Genomic DNA, 22,186 nt, shown 5'->3' on the forward strand with positions numbered 1-22,186 from the left:
ACAATAGATCAACCCCCTCTTTTGTGTGACAGCCCCTCAAGTACTGGAAGGCTGCTATCATATCACCCCAGTCCTTTCTTTGTTACACTAGTTTCCACAACCATTTATCATACTATTTAGCCTCCAGTGCCCTAATTACTTTTGTTGCTCTTCTGTGCACTTTTTCTAGGGTCTCAACATCTTTTTTGTATTGTGGCTGGATGCAATATGTGGTCTCACCAGTATGTTATAATGCAGTACTATCACTTCTTGGGATCTTGGATGTTATTGCTCTGTTGGTGCAGCCTAGGACTGCAAGGGTATAATCTTTAATGCTTGTTACCGATGAGGAATTTTCTACCCACAGGCTAGCTTTGGCCAACAAGATCAAGAGATTCTTGTTGGCCAAATCTAATCTGTGGGCAGAAAATTTTTCCCCTCCTTGAAAAAAAAAATTCCCTTTTCTCCTTGCACAAAGAGAAGTGTTTTTTTCTTCATCAATGCAGTGATAATGGAGCTGCAGGGGTCATGGTTCCCCACCATCAAATTGTTTGAATTCTTCTTCCTGAGCAAATTCCAAATTGATTTATCACACAAGAAATTTTTTAAACAACAAGTTCTTGATTCTTTTCAAAAGGGAAAGATGAAAGAGATCTACTTAGTATATTCATTTATTACTTGTAAGTCCTATTCTTTCTTAAAAAAAGGATGGGTTTGGGATTATCATATTTTAGCTTTGTGGTCTGCAGGGCAGCCATTTTAAGAGGCAAATTATCTTTACTGATACTTTATACTCACAACAATACTTTACATCTACTGCCCAGCGCAACTCTAATCTTTTGCTTGGATTTGTTTTTCAATATTGGCCCAAAAGCCAAATCATGTTGATTATCAACTAAAGAAACTTGGCATTTGCTATTATACAGTCAGAGCTAATTGTTGAAAATTATTTATATCCAGCAGAGCAACATTTTCTGGCATTTGGTTTCAGTGTGAAATGAATAAAAGACGCCTTTCCAATCACTTTCAGCAGGATGTGTGGTGGATAATCTCAAAGTAATGTGAGGGCTAAGGTATCATCAACCGAAGCACATCTGTCAGGCTTACAGGTTCAACTTGATAATTTGCAATCTGTGCTGTTCACAGAGCTGGCTTTGATACTAGAGAGTATAAGATGGCTGCATCGGCAGCTTTTTTTTTTTTACTGTAATGAAAACTCAGCAACATCTCTACAAATCCAGGCAAGCTGTCATGCTCTTCTGTGGTGATCTGTTCCTCTTTCCACCGCTAATATATGTCTTTTTAATATTCAGTTCTCCACTAAGCTTTTATGCAGTTTCTGCTATCTTCCTGCTCATACTGGAATTAAGGAAGTGCACTATAAAAAAAGTTGATGACTGCAGGAGCTAAAAACTCTGGCATGACTGAATGTGAGAGCTGTTCACTTTCTATCTTAATTTATTATAGTTTCTATTACTCATGAAAACTGCAACAGGATTAACCATGGGTTCCCAATCTTGGCAACTTTAAGAACTTCAGTCCCAGAATTCCCAGAATTCCCCATGGCTGACTGGAAATTCTGGAGTTGAATTCCATGTAGCTTAAAGTTGCCAGGCTTGGGAACTCCTGATACAGGAAACTTGGAGAGTGTAGATATCACTGGACTATAATTCCCAGAATCCCTCACTGTGACCCATATAATATAGCTCCCAAGATGTGTACTTCAGAACTCAGGTCCTCATTCCTGGTTTAATGATTGTAAATAAGCTTGGTTTCTGGAAAATAGACTGCATTCAGTGTTCAGTAAGTCAGCTTAAACACCATGTAACATAAACTCTAATTATTCCAAGCGATTTTAAAACAGCCCACAGAAAAACATACTGCTCTTTGCACATCAGAAAACCCAACCAATATCGAAAGCCGGGGAGAGATCAACCTTCTACAATAGTCCTTGACTTACAACCACTACTGAGCCCAAAATTTTCATTGCTAAGCAAGATAGTTGTTAAGTGGGTATCCCCCATTTTACAATCTTTCTTGCTACTGTTATTGTGATTCATTGCAATTGTTAAGTTACTAAAACTGTTATTAACTGAATCTTGCCTTCCCATTGACTTTGCTTGTCAGAAGGTTTCAAAAGGTGATCACGTGATCCTGAGACACTGCAACTGTCATAAATACATGCCAGTTGCCAAGTGTTTGGATTTTGATCCCATGACCAAAGGGATGCTGTAATGGTCATAAATAGGAGAAATGGTCATAAGTCACTTTTTTCCTGTGCTGTTGTAACTTCAAACAGGTACAAAATGAATGGTTGCAAGTCAAGAACTATTCCTACCGTATGTAAATGAAAGATATTTGGCTGTAATCCTAAAGAATAAGATGGGTGTGTGTGGAAACTAAGAACAAAATCCTTGAAACAAAATTTAACTGATCAGAACAAATGCCATTGGATTCTCATCCTGTTCAAAATGAGTTCTGTTTCTTCAAGGCAATCAGAAGTTCTAAGTGGTGCTGTCAGGGCTGATGTTTGGAGAAGTCCAGAGTAAAGGGGCAGCAGAATGAGCAGTAACATTTCCAGCCTCAATAGAAAAGCCTACCTTATTTTCTATAAGGCCTTTCAGCAGTCCTGGAAAGTCTGAAGTCCAAAATGGAGCTGCTTGCAGGGTCTGGCTGTCTAGAGGACAAAAATATATCTTCTCTCCTGCCGACAGCTAAATCCTCTGCAGGAATGAATGTTTATTTTCAATATATGATATTAGTAATTTTCATGATAGAGGATATTTATCTTGTCTGTTTATAATCCACTATAAATATAGAGCTGAACCATCAAGAGAAAATTAAATATTATTTTCCTTGCTCCAGAGAAAGAATAACAGTACCCGACAAATATTAAGTCTGAGATATTTATTTTAAAGAAATTAAGTAGTGATCACTATGTGATTGTTTTACAGGATCATCTTCTTCCATACATGCTGAATCTTTCTGCAAAAGACCGCAGTTTTAAATTATTCAGCATTTTTACTGACAGTTATGGTCTATAAAATTAGTTTTGAGTGGTCTATCATTTCAATCCCCTCCAGTTCATATGATAGATAAAACCTGACAGAATGTGTTTTGATTTAATCATTTGTAAATGGAAGTCACTGTTTATGATGTTAATACATTTTAATAACAGTAAAATTCTCCTTTATAGAATTCAAAGGTACCAAGGACAAGAGGAAGCCTAAATGAAGGCTTATTACAGTCAGGTCCAGTTCCTGCATAACACATTATTTACATTTCAGAAATATCTTCTGAGGATATCAGTAGGAAATGGGTATGCCAGAAAAGGTGGTAGGAAAAAAAATAATTTGCAAGCAAAACTATTCTTTAGCCCAAGATCTTGGTCAATATGATCATGTCTGCCAATATTAAATTGATAATTATGTAATAAATACAGACTCAAAACATTATTATGGAAAATCATATTCTGAGTCCCCAGTCCTTATTTTAGAAATCACATTTACATTTATTAAAATGGAAATTCATGTCTTAAATAAGACCAAAATCACCGCCCTGAGTCCTTCGGGAGAAGGGCGGTATACAAATAAAATAACAATAATAATAATAGTAATAATAATAATAATAATAATAATAATAATAATAATAATAATAATAATAATAATAATAATAATAATAATAATAATAATAATAATTAGGTTTGAAGCTAAAGAAGTATGCAGGGGCATCACTTTAAAAAACTGGTGGAACCCTTCTGGTTTCACTCCATTCCAAGATTTTTTGTCCAAAAAAAATCTAGAGATAAATTGTTTAAATATTGAAAAAGGAGAGAAATTGTTAGCCATTAGGCTTATATAATAAATAAAATCCTGGTTGTAAAATAGAAAGCTATTCATAATTCATTTCACTAGCATCCATCATGACCAGATAGATTCTCTGAATACAAAAGAGAATCCTGGACAGAATTCACATTGATCCCTAACTTATTCCCAATTACATATTAAATTTCAACACTGCACTTAGTTGTAGCAATATGAATTGAGTGGGTTTTTTTTCCCTTACTCAGGTCTAACATTCACAAAACTGATCCAGAAATCCTATAATTCAACAGCACAGATATAACTTGCTTATCTGCACTTTGGGGTTCAATCCACAGTATGCAGTTCACGATGTTCATATATTACTAAACCAGTATTTATTGTATTTCTTTTTTCATGAAATCTAAAGCTCACATGATGAGATTGAAAACATTTACTGTTCATTCTGCCTTAGCTGGCAACAGATGAAGAAATTACAAACTCTACATACTGAAAAATATGATATGTAGGATTAGGGAAAAAAAGAAGGCCTTAAATGCCATGTTTCATCACTAGGCATCATTAATAAACATGATTTAAAGGAAAGTGTACACAAATAATAAAGTTTTGACTCTTTTCATGATAAGAAGGTTATTAAACATAAATCAAGACTTGCAAGAGGTATTAGTTCACTGAAAACTTTCAAGTTACGATAGAGTGTAAGGCTGATTACAGCAACACATTAAACTGGGATAAGAATTCAAGTACATTCCTCTTGGGGTAGCCATAAAAAAGATCAAAAGCAAAAAGAAGATAGTCTGATGGATATGCTTTATTACCAAACAAAATGTATTCACCCTGCAAGTTCAGCATCCTTTTACTAATGGCTTAAATTTATCAATACCAATGGGGTGGGGGGCAGGGAAGCCATGAAGAGGGAAGAATCATTGATGATCCTAGATCATCAATAATCTCACTGAATATTTATAAACAAAGAATATGAAAAGAAACAACAAATATAGTTGGCTTTTCACTATACCTTTAACTATTTAAACTCTTTTTATTGTTCCTCTGTGAGGGAGATGGTTTTGAAATGTGACAAAAACAAACCAACAATCAAATAAATAAATAAATAAATAAATAAATAAATAAATAAATAAATAAATAAATAAATTTCTTGAATATTTTTTTCCAAGAGTTCATCCACACTGCCCAGTTGCTCATTACCAGAACATGCAGGCAACCATTCTGGAAAACAGACATCACCCTCTATTAATTCCCAGTTTTAAAGCAATCTTGGGAAGTGGTTTTCTGCTCTACTTCCAAATTACTATGTCGCTTCAAGTGTTTGTGTCCATTTAAGCTAGATCATTTAATTGGTTGCAGGCTAACCTCAGAAGCTGATTGACTGTTGTTTTTTTTTTCTGAGAAAGAACCACACCCTCAACTAAACCAACACTTTTCATGAATTCTGCTAGACTCTACATCTCCTTTTACCAATATGGTTGAAACAGTAGACTGATTAAAACCTTTACTTACTATGGGAAAAATTGATTCAAAACCAGGTAGACCATTTTTTTTAAAAAAAAACAGTGTTTCTTTTTTCCCCTTTTTTCCAGAATAAAGAAATAAAAGTGGCATGCTCTTCAACAAAGAATAAAGTGCCATGATCAAGAGTGAATTAGAAAGTGGGCATCAGATTTCTATGTCATAAATTATTTTGTAGACCTATTCTTGGAGTTTGAGCACCCAATGTCCAATGTGCAGAAGAGGTGGGAAAGACAAATACAAAATGTGTTCAAGTGGCTTTGATCAGTTACACTCACGCAAGAAAAGCCAAACAATTTTCCACAAGAAAAGTGAGAATATGTCCACCTGACAGCAAGGATGTCTCATTCCATTTGAGACCTCTTCTGTTTCGTAGGTGAGATGGCTTTCCTGGCATAGGTAATGGGACTTATTGCGCCTTGTGATATAATTTCTGGTATAATTTGGCACTTGCAATGGGACCTCTTGGGCCCTGTGGTATAATTTGAACAGCACTGAGATTAACAAAAATGGAATAAGTATAAAAGGTAAAGGTAAAGGTTCCCCCGCACATGCGTGCTAGTCATTTCCGACTCTAGGGGTCGGTGCTCATCTCCGTTACAAAGCCGAAGAGCCAGCGCTTGTCTGAGGACGTCTCCATGGTCATGTGGCCGGCATGACTAGACGCCAAAGGTGCACGGAACGCTGTTACCTTCCCACCGTAGTGGTCCCTATTTTTCTACTTGCATTTTTACGTGCTTTCAAACTGCTAGGTTGGCAGAAGCTGGGACGAGTAACAGGCGCTCACTCTGCTACGCGGCACTCAGGATTCGACCCGCCAAACTGCCGACCTTCTGATCGACAAGCTCAGCGTCCTAACCCACTGAGCCACCACGTCCCTTTTGGAATAAGTATAGATATGGTTAAATGTCCACATTATTTCTGGTTATAAAATATAATTTGATTTTGCAGTGCAAATGTGCTTATTCTTACGTAAAATGAAATTATCCAATAGTTTTACCTTTCCAGCTTCCCATGCTTCAATTAAATGACAGGAAGAACAGCCACAAGGAAATGTCTTTCGTGGAGCTTTCCAGAATAAGAAGCAGGGATGGTCAGAGAACTGGAAAGAATGGAGATGAGGGGAAGAAAGATTACCACTAGCATTCTCCACCATTTCGCAAAAGTAAAGTAAGCTAAAATAAATTTGAAAGGAATCTTTAAAAAAACTTTCTATCAAAGAGAGAGGACAAATGCCACAAAGGGAAAAAAAAATCTTTGGAGATGTAGGATGATAGATTTTTCCACAGAATTATTCCTGCCTACTGCAATTAAACATAGACAAGTCAGCAGTCCATTATGGACCTTTTCCCACTTGCATCTAACCACAACATAAAAATATCCCAGAAACTGTTTTTCTGCCAAGTTTCCAGAACACTGCCTTCATCTCAGGCCCAGCCCATGAATGGGTCAGGCTTAAGTTGTCCCTAAATATACTGGTTTTAAAGCAGTATTTTTCCAGCCTGTCAAGCCAATCACGAAATGTGTAAACTCTGCCGTTCATTATGTTTGAGGTGACCTTCACCAAGTGGGATAAGAACAGTATTTGTGGGACTGTTTCTCTCTGATCTGGGGATGCCCTCTCTACTTCGGCTACTCTGGCCCTCATTCAGTCTATTTGTCTCTACCAGCATTTTCGGGAACTGAATATTGCAGCAATGTGCAGTGTTGACACACCATTTCTTTTACTGCTTCAGTGCAAGGCTGAAACAGAGAAGCATTGGGATGGTGCAACAGTAAAATGGTGCCACAATGATATATCCTCATAGGCTGCAACAGAAAAATAATGAGGGGACATCCCCTGTTGCCTCCCAAACTGTGCACAGAAAGACTGGAAGCCTGCATTTGTTGTTTTAGAAGGAAACAGAAGGGAAGAGAAATCTTAATTAAAAGTACTGCTTGTGACCCAGTTCCCTTTATGACTGTATTCAACTTGCATTAGGAGGAATTATTTAAGAATTAGGAAGAGGGATCAAGAAGGAACTACTATAGATCTCATGGACCATCCCATTCCAGCTGTAACACCGTGACTGGCAGTTTTTCTCCCGTTGGATGGTGGTAAGAAGAAGAGGAAGGAAGTAAAGCCAAAGGGGAACACTGCCTCATAGTGCAAATGCATTCATTTGGACAAGCACCATTCAACAGAGATTCCAAACAGTTCAATAGAAGTAGGAGAGAGATTAAAACCATGAGGTGGTAAATCTCATGCCAACTCAAGGATATTTGAAATCGAAAAACCATACATCTGAGTCATTACATATTAGATTACAGCAGAATCTGCTGCTGATTAATACAGATTAAAGCTGTGAATAAAGGCCACTGACAAATGCATTGAATGGCTCCCAATACTGCAGGTATTCTTTTATATCTCTATTTGATAAATTCTCACATAACTGTTGTGAGAGAACAAAAGAAAAGGAAGAAAATATATGGGTGGATGTAGACAATTGCCTGGTGGTTGTCAATAGTTTAACACAATCATCTTGGACAATCACCAGAAGCATCCATGATATAGCGCATAGAATTCCAAGCAACTCCCTGAGGCAAAATGTGTCTTATTTTGTGAGTGTGCGTGTTTAAATGTATACAAATCTATATAAAAAAATCTGAAACTCATTACAGACCTGTGGTTTGTCAAATGGGAAAAAAAGAGGAGAGAGAAGTAAGGACATGAAAAAATCCATGCAGGAAATCAGTACAAACTGGTGAGTTAGCATCAAATGTAATTTCAGCCTCAGTAATATACCACCTGCTTCTTTTATAGCCTGAAAAAAGCTGTTTGAGGAACTGCAGCCTGTTTGTGGTTTCTACATCAAAGGCCAAAGATAATTAAATTATATAATCTAGTAAATCATAAGATTAGGGACAGAAACTGCACTTCAGAGTAAGGCAGCTCAATCTTTGATGGACTTCCATATTGACTGCCTCATGAAGCCTTTGGACTCTGAAGCTTCCCCCTCCCCTCGTAATGTTAACTGGTTGGCCTTGCGGAGCATGTTTTCACTCAGGCTTTGTGGATATTCTGCAATGTTGATTTCATTAGATCTTCTCTGCCAGCAGAGAACTGCTTTAGTGCAGTAGATCTAACATAGCATGAAAGCTCTGAACATGATCTAGAACAGTGGTTCCCAACCTTTGCGGCTTGTCAGCCCAGCTGTGGGGAGAGGGAAACTACAGTAGTTGAGCTGCATGCATGCTGGCCTCCATTCCTGTCCCCCCACTTGTGCGAGCTGCAGTGTGCAAGCTGCAAGTGCACGGGTGCATGCCAGCCCAAAACTCGCATGAGTCAAGCTGTGTGTGCACATCAGCGCCGCCCCATCATTCATGTGGCCCTGTTGCAAATAGGCCACAGCCCATTAGTGGGCAGGGGTTAGGGACCCCTGGTCTAGAAAGCCTCCCTCAGTCCTGGTTCTATCTATGAATGATTTTAGATGTGGATTTATTCCTTAAGCATTGCCTCACTATTGAAAAACACACATAAATGCATTTAAGTAAATATTGTAATGTAATTTTAAAATGTTTTATCTTGGCATATGTATTTCTGTATGATTTTCTGTAAATGCATTTTGAAATATATCTTCTCTCAAACCACGCATTTATAAAACAAATGTCAGAACATGGCGGAATTGAAAAAATGATGCAGAGCTAACATCTACAAGATCTTAAAATCTACAAATGCTACATTTAGTTCTCTACTCCCTGTATAATGTGGAACACCTTCTTGCCAAAGATGCGTATTTTAAACTAAGCAGCAGAATGCTTAATAGTTAGAAGCAATTGCAAAGGAAGCTAAGGGGATCCCAGAGCCAGAAAACTGACATTTTGTGGTACAACATCCCAATCTTTTAAAATACTTTTTTTTAATATAAAAGGTCAGGTGAGGCAGGAAACTAGATGGTATGGATATAAGCTGAATTAAGAATTACTGAGGTAGCAAAGTGAAGTGCAGGGATCGTGTTTTCTTTAACCACAAGCAATGGAAGAAAAAGAGACCAACCATCCTTTGCACAGCACTGAAATCCCACCAAACTCTTCCACAACCAGCAGTGAGGGATTGTTATCCATGTGGCAGCCAGTGGAAAGCTACGCTGGCTTCCCATCCCTATTCCTTGACAAGGTTGGTGGGCAGCTGTTCTTACACCCAATGGTTTTCTAGAAGGCCTCTGACACATATTAATATAACATGTGTCTGGCAATCATCCAGAAACATGTTAGAGACATGTAGAATAACCCACTCCCACCTGGGTACTACTGCAACTAAACTGTTGGGGGGTCTGGCAGTCAGTTGTAGCACAGGGAATGTGCTTCTGCAGGCTGACTCCTGAGGTAAGGCTAACCTACAGTGGGAATGAGATGAGGGAGAACAGCTCCTTTGCTGCCACTAACCTGATCGCATGAATATCCAGAAATTTGATATCAGAAGATTTACTACCACTCACTCTTTTCCACAGTTCTTTTTATTGTTGGGAGAATGGCACCCAACAGACCTGTTTCCCTCCTCCTCTCACTTTTTTATTACAGCTCAAGGGTTCAAAAGAGAAGTGGAAGCCATAGAATTTTTTATCCAATGCTGCCTTCATGATTCTTCTGTGGCCAAATGGCAAGTGACTTTGAAAAACAGTAGCCAGGAACCAGAAGGTAGATATCACTGCAGTAGCTTTAGGTGGCAAAAAAAAAGAGCAGAGTGTGTCTTGGCCCTAGACATACTTTGGAACAGTTCACTGCATTTTGACCACCTAGCATGGCTTCTGCCACCAGAAATGGAAAAGACCACTTCTAAAGTCCAGTAAGGAGAGCCAGGCAGAAACTGTTCCCTGGTGGGCCAGGAGTAACATGATATGCTTAGTCCCTCAAGTAAAGGTTAGGAAGTCATCCTCAGGCCTAAGCAAGCATGTCTTGTGGATATATCCCCAGTCTATTCCCCTTCCTACTTTTTTCCTCCTCAAATTTAAAACAGAAAAGTGTTCTATACCGGCAATTAAGACTACAAAAAGAGAGAGAGAGAAGAAGAAAAAGACAAGTGTGTGAAATGACTCTCACCCCCTGGAGCCACCTTCCTCAACTTGTCATTCCAGTTATTTGCAACAACTAGAAGTTATAGACGGGGATAATGACATTAAAAATCCTACATATCACGAAGGTACCAATTGGGAAAAAGTGCTATAGAGTTACACCCACATATTTTCTCTAAAAATAGCTAGGATCCACAGCTTTCTCAATTCTGGCCTACATTAGGTGCCTGTTAATTCCTCCTATAAAGAAGCTTGCTTGATTTAAAGCAACTAAGATGGCCAGTTCATTCTGAAATGTGAGTAAGATAGCTCATCCATGTTTCAAAAAGCACGTTGTTTCTTTCTCTATATATAACTTTGAATGCTCCTAATTATCCTTAATCTCAAAATCTTTTAAATTGACAGATTTTTTATCCATAAAAGGAAATCAGAATGTATTTTTGAATCAAGGTCTCAATGTGTGCAGAAAACCTGTTAGTAAACAACTTTAGTGCTTCTGATTTTTTAATAGACTAAGTTCACACAATAATATGCCTTCAATGTCAAGATTAAATCTTAATACCCCATCTCCTGAATGCAGTCTAAGAATCAAACTTCTAAAATCCATTTGTTAATATCACACCAGGGAATGTGTCACAAAACAGGTAAGGTGATGCTTTTGTAATGATAGCTTATTTACTTGCACCTCTACATTAAAATAAATTGTCTCTTCTTTGGAACAAAACAGAACAACATGTAGTAGCTTGAGGGACATTTTGCTAAGTTTTAATCAGATGAATTTTATCTAGGTACAATATGAATAATTGCCTATTTAAATGTAGATAATTAGGCATTTATTGATTTTGCACTGCAAATTATTCCCATTATAACAACTCCACACATCTTGCAGGTGTAGATGTTTGAATCACATACAATGGTATTCAAACAAAATATGTAACCTTTTAAAAGCTTATGTTACAATGTGAATGCTGAAATGAATAAACTATTAAGGATTGTATATTTTTTGTGGAGGCCCTTGAATAGGTCAGCTAGCTCTAGATTCTTCCAATTAGAAGGGAAGTTTCAGTGCCTTCTACAAAGATAACTAAAGATTCTGATAATTGATTGTCTATCTGTCTGTCTGTCTGTCTATCTATCTATCTATCTATCTATCTATCTATCTATCTATCTATCTATCTATCTATCTATCTATGGTGGCACGGTGGTTAGAATTACAGTACTGCAGGTTAAGTCATTGCTCACTCCAGGAGTTCGATCCTGACCAGCTCAAGGTTAACTCAGCCTTCCATCCTTCTGAGGTCAGTAAAATGAGGACCCAGATTGTTGGGGGCAATATGCTGACTCTGTAAACTGCTTAGAGAGGGTGGTAAAGCACTATGAAACTGTATATAAGTCTAAGTGCTATTGCTATCTCTATCTATCTATCTATCTATCTATCTATCTATCTATCTATCTATCTATCTATCTATCTATCTATCTGTCATATATATCATCTAAACTATTTCCCCCCCTCAGAAAAACAAAAATTCAAAGTAGAAAACACTTTAGGAGTGTCTCGATTTTCTAACAACATTCAGAAACTTTTAAAAAAACTTAATAGTATCTGAAGCCAAATTATTTCTCCTGCAGAAATTAAATGAGGGGACAGTTTCCACAAAAAAATTCTGTTTGCTTGGGGTAAAAATATTAATAGTACTAAACTTTGTACTTATAAACAATGACCAAAAAATGACCTAAAGAAAGAGTTGCAGGGTGGGAGGAAGAAGAAATATAGAAAGCACCATTTTCATTTAATATAAGTGATTTTAAATTACCTCAAACACAACGTATTTCTTTTACTGGCAATTCACACAGCTATCCTCCATTTGAAACCGAAATAGTTCAAATTCCTTGGCAGAAAGTGTACGCAAATAACAAAGCAAATTAAACCTAAAGGAGCCTGGTCTGTGCACTTCATTTTGGAAAGAGAACCAGCATAATTATATCCCAAGTGTGTGTCAGTGCACCACAAGTACCTCCAAGTTGGTAGAATGGGGACACAGATTTGCAAATCTGTATAATTTACACATTCTGATTTGCACAGAATAGTGTAAGCATTGTGGCTTTCAAGAGTCTAAGTTGATAGAAAAATGGAAATGGAGGAAAAGGAAAGAGGTGAAGAAGAAAAGCAGCTCTTGTATTAAAGATATTAAAAGAAAGATTAATTTCATAACAGAATCAATAGGAAATTGATGTAAGGAAAGAGGATATGGGAACTGCTTGGAACATTAGGTGACCAAGAGTCAAAGAAGTGCATGGAATTATGCTAGTAGGATGCACCGTGGAACGATGAAGTTAAAGAGGCCGTGGTTCAAAAAAAAAATGCAACTAGGAGAGTATGTGTATCTTGCTGGTGTTTTTACTAAGAAAATTAGGACAATGAAAAATATTAAGACATGCAGATCCTGATAGAAAGATAGGGAGTAGCATGTGGTCTGTTGTGAGGAAAGAGTGTTTGAAAATGGATTTGTGCAAGAATGTTTTCTCCCTACTTGCTATATGGAAGTAAGAGTTGGGTAAAAGCAAATTGAATGCATTAGAAATGAGGAACTGAAGAAATCAATGAAGTAAAACAAATAAACAAAAAAGATATAGCCAAGAGCAAATAAGTGTGGGTATGAATGAATGGGACTAAATAAAAAACCTGATTAAACCGGGGGAAAAATGAATCAGGCTCAAATTATAAAACAATATGTGTGCATGCGTGAGTGTGTGCGTGCATCTATATTCCATCCATCTCACTGTTGCAGTGATTCTGTGCAGCTTAGAGAGTGATAAAAAGGTTAAAAAAGATGATACTAAACAATCAAAATTAAGAAGATTAGGTAAGATACTAAAAACCAAGAGATCTTTGAAGGGATCTTCTCTTTACCCCATTAGCCATCCTAAGCATAGAGCATCACTATCGAAGCCCCAGGCCAGCTGACAGAGCCAGGTTTTCATGATCTTTCAAAAGACCAGGAATGTGGGGGTCAACCTCATCTCCAGGGGGAGAATATTAGAAAGAATGGGGAGAGAGAGAGGGGCAGCAAGATTGGCTCTTCTCCTGGATCCTGCCAGCTGAAATCTAAAGTAGGCCTCTTTTGTTGGAGCAAGTGAGGTGGGCCATTCCCATTGGGTTGAGACAGCTCTTCAGAAACCTCTGTAATGTAGTTTGGTCTAGTGCAGGGCTGGGGAACTATGTCCCTTTTATGACTTGTGGATTTCAACTCTCAATGGCTAGTTCAGGAATTCTGGCAGTTGAAGTCCACAAGTCATAAAGAGGCTATAGTTTCCCACCTCTGGTCTAGTGGTTTAAGTTTAAGACATCATACTAGAAAGTGGGAGATCATGAGTTCTAGTCCCACCTTAGATATAAAAACCAGTTGAGTGACTTTGAGCCAGGCACTCTCTTTCAGCCCAACCCACCTCACAGGATTGTTGTTGAGGGGAAAATAGGAGGAGGAAGATGTTGGGTATGCTGCCTTGAGTTATAAATAATAAAGGCAGGACACAAGTAAATAAATAGGAAGAATGAATGGATTGAGATGAATTAAATGGATTAATTGAATGAATGGATTGAGAGTTTAAAAGAAAAAAATGAGAATCTAAGAAGCACAATAGAATGATAGTGTGCAAAGAGAAATGTATGGATGATACAATGAATCGTATAATGAATAGAAACAACAGTTAACTGTATTTGCTTTTCTGTTCTTATCTCATGTATTTAATGGCTTACTACTTCTCACACCCTTTTTGAGCTTTGCTTCATGCTGCAAAGGCACGGCTGCAAATCCATAACTCCTGGAGGAGTACTACTGCCTTCCTCCATGAGTAAGAATTCCGTCTTCACCATGGGTTGGGCTGAAAGAGAGTGCCTGGCTCAAAGTCACTCAACTGGTTTTTATATCTAAGGTGGGACTAGAACTCATGATCTCCCACTTTCTAGTATGATGTCTTAAACTTAAACCACTAGACCAGAGGTGGGAAACTATAGCCTCTTTATGACTTGTGGACTTCAACTGCCAGAATTCCTGAACTAGCCATTGAGAGTTGAAATCCACAAGTCATAAAAGGGACATAGTATGTGTAAATATATATATATATATATATATATATATATATATATATATATATATATATATATATATATATATATATATTGTACACAGACAAATGGAATGAAAGGCTCTATTATCTGAGACAGCACAGCAGAATTACTGTATAAAGCAGGGGTGTCAAACTCAATTTCATTGAGGGCCGCATCAGCATTGCGGTTGCCCTCAGGGGGCCGGGTGGGTATGGCCTGGGTGGGCGTGGCCTACTGGGTGGGTGTGGCTAGAGTGCGTATGGCATACTGGGTGGGCATGGCCAACTCTACATCGTTTGCATCAAGGGTGCCTATGGGGGCCTGGGCAGGAGTGGGACAGATCTGAGGGTCTCTGGGCCAGGGCCAAGGCAGTGGGGGCCGTTCCCTCACTGTTTCCAGGATGGCTTCGCGGGCCACATGAAATCACTTTGCGGGCCGGATCTGGCCCCCAGGCCTTGTGTTTGACATGTCTGGTATAAAGGATTCAGAATACAAAATTATGGGTGGTGAGGTGGGCAAGGGTGTTCATAGGATCTAATGCTTTCAAAATCATGCTGAATGTTCCACACCCTTTTTACATGTATAGACTTCCAAGATTGTGGGAATGGTGGCCATTTGCAGAGTGGTGTGAGGTAGCTTTGGTAAGGAGGCCATGCATTGCATTGGCTGGATGTGCCTGATAGCAGCTGTGGAAAAAACAAAACAATAAAGTGGAGCAATACATACTTTTTGGACATGATGGAGCAGGCCTAGGGCATCTGGGACTCAGCAGGGCAGGAAACAGGCCCAAGGCCTGTAGGACCCAGCAGGGGTGGGAAGTAAACCCAAGGCATCTGGGACCTAGTGGGCCAGCAAGCAGGCCCAAGGCCTCCCAGCCCATGGCAGATTTGCCTCTCTGAGCCTCCGTCATCCCCTGAGGCACCCTACGCTCAGCTTAATGAACCACACAGTCACTTAACAACCACAACCGAGAACGTTGAATTGCAATCACTGAGCAAGATGGTCATATAGTGCCTCTTTTAACAACAACTTATGATCAAAATTCTGGGCTCAGTTATGATCATAAGTTGAGGACTACCTATGTCCTTCCTGTTTGAATTGGGGTAGATCAGAGGAAGCATTATTGCTGTGCAGAATCCGTAATGTATAATTTATCCAGTTCAAATTCAATTCAGAATCACTCAATTCTGAGGGACTGTTTTATGTTTTATTCCACCTCTCATTCAGGAGTTCAAGGCAAGTATATCAGTGCATATGCGTGTGTATAACCCTACCTTCAAATCTTCTTCTAAAGGGTTACAGGCAACCTCTCATGCAACGTTCTTGTTGTTTTTTTCCCTTTGCGTGCTTGCCGCCCAGATTGGCTCTAGGAGTTATAGACAATGAATGAGTGTTTAGGTCTATGTGCATGATTGTGGCTATGATTTTTAATACAAATAGTCGTTGTTAATCACAAGAGACATTTAAAATATTTTTACAGTAGGCAAATATAATTACAAATAATAAGTAATAATTTTAAAAAGTTGGTTAAAATGCTCTAAAAGCCCACATATTTATAAGCTTAATATAAATACTATTTCAAATAGAAATATTACGATATAGTCATTGATTAGTTCCACTGGGTGAACAGTATCTCTAAGTGCAGGGACAGCCCTGGATCTATTCATTATTCATTTACAGATCTAGAAAAGCAAGCCAATGTTTTATCATGTTTGGTGGATATGTGAAAAAGCTAGAAAATTCTGGATTCAAATACACACATTTCAGAGAATTTTAAAAATGAATATAAAATTAAGACCAGAGGCTTTTCTTTTTAGACTAATGCACAAACAATTGGAAAAAAGTCATAGAACTTTTTTTTGATACATGATGATGAGGCAAAATTATTATGTTCGCAAAGATGTAAAGATCTGGCAAAAGCTACAATGGAGGAATGGTTGATAAAGATGAAACTTGCTAAGATGGCTAAATTGACTTCTTTGATCAGAAAAATGTCAGTTTCTATTTATTGCTGATTGAGAACTCCTTTTTGCATAAAAAAGGAAAAACAATGAAGTTATGATTTTGATGATTAGACAGGATAATTTATAGAAATGAGGTAAATATAATCATAGAACAAATTTATACTTGTAGTTATATCTGCTGTTTTATAGGGAAAAGGAATACTTTTTTAAAAAAATTCCAGACAATGAGATAACATTTGAAAGTGGCTCAAGCAAATGCTGCCATTCACTAGACCAGGCTGGCTAAGGAATTCTGGGAACTGAAGTCCATAAATCTTTGAAAAACACTATGGTAGACTATAAGAAGGAAGGAGATAAGGAGGTTCAGCATAATTGCAAGATTCTGTTATTAGAGCCAATCTCAATACAAGTAGTTTTAGCCTTTTTGTGGTCTGGCCTGTCTAGTAGGGCTGACAGATACGCTTTGCATGCTGAACAACAAAGCTTGTAATATTAAAAACAGCAACGTATGGTGAAGTAAATACATTATTATCATTCTTTCATATATTTTCTAATACATGTAAGTTGTGCCATGTCTTATATTTCACTGGTTGGTTTTCTCTGTCATTTGGCTATTCTGTTAAATTAAAAACAAACAAACAAACAGGGCAGCGTCTTCTCTGAGAAAAAAAAATGCTCTCTTCTAACATACGGCCCAAACCTATATAAAAGGTTTACTACTACAAATGCAGAGAAGTCAGCCTAGCACATATTCATGTATAAAACAATATACCCATCTAGAAGCATACTTGGGTAACCCTACAGCAGTCAGTTGGCTAATGCAGTACGATCATATTTTCAGCAGTTTTAAGCGATTACTTCAGGTTCATTACTCCCTGCTTAGATTTCAAAAGAGCACAGAATTTGGGCCCTGCTGTTCATCAGATTAATCTGCCCTTCTGCCAACCATGTAGAGGGTTTTTTTTCCCCTTTCACAACAGAATACAAGAGAATCGTCCTAAGCTTTGCAAAATGCACGAGTGCTTGGTGCGCAGCCCAGCAGTATTGCAATGGCCCCATATGCAAAGCAGCCTGCTTATTAACCAGAGGTCTTATTAGAATCCAGCCCCGATTAGACGAGGCAAAAGCTACTGTCATCTGGCGCTGAAAGCCTCGGGCAGCTGCTGTGCACAAGCCTTTTAATATTCCTTCGTTTCCCATGCAAGCCTTCATCTACAATGGGCGCCGAAGCTCTTACTCTCTGGCAAATTACATTTAAAGCCCTTTCGAGGCTAGAGCGCCTGCACTGCTCCCCAGATGAGAGGTGTGAGTTTTGCAGAGGGCCTAAAATAAATTTGATGTGAACCCTGAGATACACGGTGGGCCCTGGGGAGTTCAGCAAATGAAACGCCTATCAGTCTCTGACACAGCAGACGCTCTTGACAATTGGCAGCTTCACGCTTCATTATGCATGGATCAGATATATAGGTATGGCCTCAGGCTAACTCCCTGGTATAAGGAAGAGAGGCATGCTGGGAAAAGGCAAATGGTCTTTGCCCACGAATTAGAAACATGAAGGAGCGGGGGGGGGGAGGGAGGGGAGGAAGAACTATACAAATACTCCATATCTCTCTTAGGAGATCTATATGCACAAACCATTCAACCATGTGCATTTGTCTGCATGTAGATCCACATACACATATTTATATGTATAAACATGCATGAATGCATACGCACAAATACAAAGAGAAATACTGCAGTATTAAAAGATGCAGAGGAGGGAACAGAAATCGAAGATCCTATCTTTCCATTTTAAAATAGTCTGGTGGAGAAAGCAATTATTTTGGTGTGGAATTATTATTTGTTCCACAGAAGAAAAACAATTGCTTTAACTCCAGTTTTTTATACATGCATAGGAAACAGCAAGCTTAAAAAATAAAAGAGTGGAAGGAGGAAGACTCAGTGCTGAGAGCAAAAAAGGTCAGCTATTTGGAAAAATCTGTCATGTAGCCTTACAATAAAGTAGAATTAGTTCATCTAGTCCTGTTTCCTGTCTGGTTTATCTGGGAAGAATGACATCAACCTTGCAAGTCTGAAAGTACAAATTTCCCGCCTGCCATTTTTAGCTGCCTGATGTATTAGGGTAGGTCCTTTTTCAGGTTTGTTTGTCTGTGTGTGTGTGATAGTTATGCAATTGTGGGCCCTCACATCTGATTGTTTCCTAGGCAGCATCTTTTCTTTCTCTTTCCTCAAGACCACTGATGCATTCCATTATATCTGTTAATCAGGAACTTCAGGACTCAATCCCAACTCTGGAGAAGGCTGATTTAAAATGTCTTGAAGAGTGATAAAGGTAAATTTGTGTCATTATTTTCCAAATAGGATAGGAATCAAGTAGGAGAGGTCATGTTTATGTATGTCGAGGAGACCTCTAATGGAAAATAATAAAGCCTGAAATATGGATGTTCAGTCATTGAAAGTTTTGAATACTGGAGCTACACATCAATTTCCAAAATATGTAAACACATGTATTTGTTTTCAGTTGAAAAGTATTTTTTTAACTTGTACATACAATATATCTTCTACAAAACATTCATATCTCTTCAAGTGGCAGCAATGGTTCATTTTGTGGGAACTTTCATGCTAATCTATGAAACTAAGCAAGCCTCATTAATGTTTGGATGGGCAACAGCCATGTAATCCCAGGACCATAGTCAACCCACTTCCATAGTTTTTTTCCATGAGGTAATTAAACGTCAAGCTTGAATGGAAGACAACTATCCTTTTTACTTTCTTACCATTGTTGATACCCAAGACAATGAATGTGTATCATACACTTTACATTTCCTGTTAAAAATCAGTAAAATTATACTCTTTTGCTTAACAGTTGCTGCATGATGACACAAAAAAAGTCATCTTTTTATCACACCAGTTGAGTGTCACTAGATTCTTCCTTAGGGAGCAGAAACTTGTCTGAATTGCAGATCAAAATAAATTAATACAATCTTCCAAAGCAGAGACATTTAAGATGTTTAAGCCTTCAATGGGCAGTTTTTAAAGTAAGAAAGTAAAAGGGGAAATACTACTAATGTTTCTCTCAGTGCTCTATCCAGTGTGTTCAGGCAAGTTGTGGTTAGGAATGTAAAACCTGAATTTAAAGAAAGTGCATCTGGTAGAGATTAAAAAGGATAAAGGGGAGAGGAATAGGTTTGATGTGTACTTCAAAATGCTGCTCATAATGTAGATTGTTCTGTTACATGAAAAGAAGGCCTTTCATGTTTTGCTTTTAAACCTACACTTTTAAAGTACCTTTTCATTTGCTGCTCTCAGTGTAGAATTGCCTCTACCTTTGGCTTTAAATCCAGCTTGAGGACTCTGACTTTTGATTGGCTTCTTTTGAATAAGCTTCTGAAGTCATATTTTATCTTCTTTTTTACCCATCAATAGATTGTGGGAATGTATACCTTTCTTTTACCAAATGGCATTTTATGGCTCAGACACTCCAGGTTTCTATGGAGAAAATCAGCTGACATCAGTCAATGATTTTACAAAGAAAGATCTTTTGCTTTTTTAAAAAAAAATAGATTTGCTGGCAACTACATTTTAGTACATATGTCAAGTATATGCTTAAAATAACTTATATATGCTACTAAGAAGACCTGACAGTCATTTTACATTTATATTCAATGTAATCACTGAGCATTGGAGCATCATGATGATCAGAAAACTATCTCTGAGATTACAAATTCTAATTCTTTGTTTTTTTTGGGGGGGAGGGGGGAACGTCAATAGATATTCTATTAAAGATCTGTACTTTTTTTTAAAAAAAAAAGAATCAGTCACTAGATATAACTTTTGGCACTGAAATTTGATTAAAGTAACATAATTTTATCCTGAAACATGTAAAATAGTAAAAAAGGGGGAATGTCTCTGGATATGTGGAGGCTGCATGACCTTCATCACCGAATGAGAAACAGCTTAACTCACCCGTTACGCATAACTGAGAAAGCTCCATGACATTTCTGAATGCTATTGTAACATAGAGTTGCCAGGCCTCAATCATTCCTTATACAATAGCAAGGATACCTATAATAACATTTTTCTTTCCTAGTATAAAACTATCAATACTGTCTGAAATAAAGAGTAAGAAGAGGATTAGAAATTATAGAACTATACAGATGGAAGGGGATATTTATACCAGTGAATCCAACCCCCCCCCCCTTTAAATCAGGAATCTCATTTAAGGCATTCCCAGTAGATGGTTTGCTAGCCTCTGTCTGAACAGCCAGTGAATGAGAGCAAAATGTCTCCAATATACCTGTGGAATTTCTTTTACTGATAAGTCCAAAATCAGTTTATCATCAACAACTAAACTATCACTTAAAGGCTCAGCTCATAAGTAATATTACTAGCCAATCTTTTTTTCATTCTATACTGTATATGTACATTTGATTTCTGTTTCCTAATGAAGAACTCTGCATTTATGTTGTCTTCTTATTCCTTATGTTGTTCACTTATTCCGTTTTTCACAAATGTCTGATGAAATGCATAACCTCCTGTAGGAGTTAACATCGCAGTTGAATTGTTCTCTAACTTTTTTGGCCTTGTTATCTGTTACCATTTGCCATCTTCACAGAGGAACTTGTACACTGCTTCTTTTCTCTTCCTTTTTATTTTGAATGTATCTTTCTTTGTTGTTCTCTGCATCTTTTGCCAACCATAGCTTATTCTGAGTTTTAGACTTTCTAACACCATCTTTATAGATCTGGATCAGTTGTATATATTCTTTTTTGTTTCTTAGTGGAATTGTTTGCAATTGTGCTTCCAGTATCTTTAGAATCAATCTGTCTTGTGGCCAGGATAATTATAGGTCTATAGTTCAATTTAAGCAATGCATCATTTTTACACATACACAAAATCATAAATACTTAAAATGAAGATATATTTTCTTCCTAATAAATACAAGCCAGGGACATGTATTCTCATTGCCAGGGCATGAATTTGTTATAAGTTTCCTTACTAAAACAAATTAGATTATTTAGAGAGACACTGAACAGTTCCAAAATACCTCCTTTTCCTGCACATTGTGAACAAATACAAAACTTTAACTTCACGCATACACAAATGGGGTCTGAGCTAATGATAAGTAACCAGGAAAAAGATCTTGGAGTGGTGATGCATTGTATAACGAACCTGTCAGTGCAGAATCTTCACACTGCTCTAGAATCATCTCTCTACATATAGGATCTCATGCTGTCATTTTTGTTTGGCTGATGAGCAAACAATTTATTTCTGTTACACCTGTGATAGAAACCACCCTGATTGTTTATTTGATTATTTTGCATTGGGCCACAAGGATAAACACAGATATATACTGTACATGGATGGTGAGCAGTATAATATATCTTTGTGCTTTTGTGTGAAGGTCAGGTGGGTTTTCGATTATTCTAAGACTTGGGGTGGCTCAAGATAGAACTTTTTTTTGTAGTGCTTCGAGATTAGCAAAAGTGAGTATACATTACATATAAATACAATTCAAATAATGTATTGATGTGAAGCTAACCTGAGTATATAATTGCTGCAAAAATCCCATTTGGGAAGATGAATATTCAACTGACAATATTATAAAACCTCTGAGACAACTACAATATGAAGGGAAAATATACTATTTCTCTCATATGTACAGTGTGCACATTGTAACAGCCAACCAACACCCTAACTTAGCCAGTTGAAAGCAGTAGTGAGTACACTGCTTGT

Source organism: Vipera ursinii (genome assembly GCF_947247035.1).
Source record: "Vipera ursinii genome assembly, chromosome: 1".
In the NCBI taxonomy this organism is placed as follows: Eukaryota; Metazoa; Chordata; class Lepidosauria; order Squamata; family Viperidae; genus Vipera; species Vipera ursinii.